Raw genomic sequence first — 1,650 nt, forward strand, 5'->3', positions numbered from 1 at the left:
CCTGCTGAATCTTATGCCCGAGCTTGTCAAGTCCACTGCCTGGGTAAAGAGCATGTTCTGGAGAACAAGCCTTATGAGGAGCAGCTGAGGGAACTGGGGTTGTTTAGCCTAAAGAAAAGGAGGCTGAGGGGACACTTGATCGCTCTCTACAACTACCTGAAAGGAGGTTGTAATGAGGAGGGTGTGTGTCTTTTCTCCCAGGTAACTAGTGATAGAACAAGAGGCAATGGCCTTAAATTACACCAGGGGAGGTACAGATTGGATGTCAGGAAAAATTCCTTCACTGAAAGGGTGATCAGGCACTGGAATGGGCTGCCTAGGGAGGTGCTTGAGTCACCATCCCTGGAGGTATTTAGAAGAGGATGAGGTGCTCAGAGATATGGTTTAGTAGTGGATAGGTACAGTTGGACTCGATGATCTCAAAGGTCTTTTCCAACCAAATTATTCTAATGGTGCACTGCACAACTCCTAAATGTGACACTTCTCAGTGCCACTAGCAACCCAAGATACTTATTTTGTATTCCTCTTTCCAATTTCCTTGGCACAAGCACGCATCGATTGCTGTGAAACATCCGGGTGCTAGTAACTACACCCACACACTGCAAGGCAGTTGCATCTTCCTCCCGCAGCCCCAAAACACTGTATCTCAGAAAAATGAAGGTAAGCCAGGATGCAGAGCACAAAATTAGCAGAACTGGGGTAACCCCAGCTCTTAACTTTTCCCTGTTACCTGCAAAAGGTTTAGTGCAGAGAATATCACCATGGGGCACTTGTGTACTGCAATGGAGCAGCTACAAGCCCTTTTATTTCCCCTGGACATGTCAAAGTGGGGTGGAGGGAACAAAAGGTGGTGAGAGGGGCAGCCCTCCTGCTATCCCATATGTTCATGTGCAAACACTATCATGTCTGGGAGTGGTACAGAGAATTTTCATGTTTTCCCCCTCTCCTGAGGGGTCCCTCCTCTATGCTATCAATCCCTTCCAGGTATTCTACCTCTTTAAGCAGTGGAAGGGTTGAAGAAGAAATGTGCACCTGAAATTTCATTTCTTCTAAATTAACAGCTGTGCAAAAGGAAGTTGCTAAGGCAAAGAAACTTCAGGGAGGACCAGAACACTCTTGGCCCCCAGCACTCCTGCTCCCTCCCAGTGAGCAGAAGACCTCCTGGGGAATGAGAGCTCTCTGCAGGAATACTCCAGGCACCACACCACCTTGGGTAAGTTTTTTAAAATGTTGTCTATCCATCAGCGTGTGACTGCTAGCAGTGCATCCTAATGTTAGGGCTTGTATTCTGTTAAACAGAGCATCTTGTAACAACTAGATGAACTTGCATCTTTTTCCACAGGTCAAAGCTTAGAATTGTTTGGGAGATTTAATTCTAGCTCACAGGGCAGATTTTTTTTTTTCTCTTTCTTATCTAATGATGTCTTATTTTAGGGCTTTATTACTGATTATTTTTTTAAAGTAACAACTGAAATGATATATGAACCTTCAAGACTGGATTTTAAACTGTTCTACAGGTGAGCTCATGTTTACTGGTACTGAAGTTGGAAGTAGTTTTACTAGCACTTGATTACAGAATATAAAGTTCAGAAAAAAAAAACCCAACAAAAAACCCACCAAACACCAAAAAAACTCCCACCAAAAATGTTT

The sequence above is a fragment of the Antrostomus carolinensis genome, unplaced genomic scaffold (genome assembly GCF_000700745.2).
Source record: "Antrostomus carolinensis isolate BGI_N321 unplaced genomic scaffold, ASM70074v2 scaffold3171, whole genome shotgun sequence".
Taxonomy (NCBI): domain Eukaryota; kingdom Metazoa; phylum Chordata; class Aves; order Caprimulgiformes; family Caprimulgidae; genus Antrostomus; species Antrostomus carolinensis.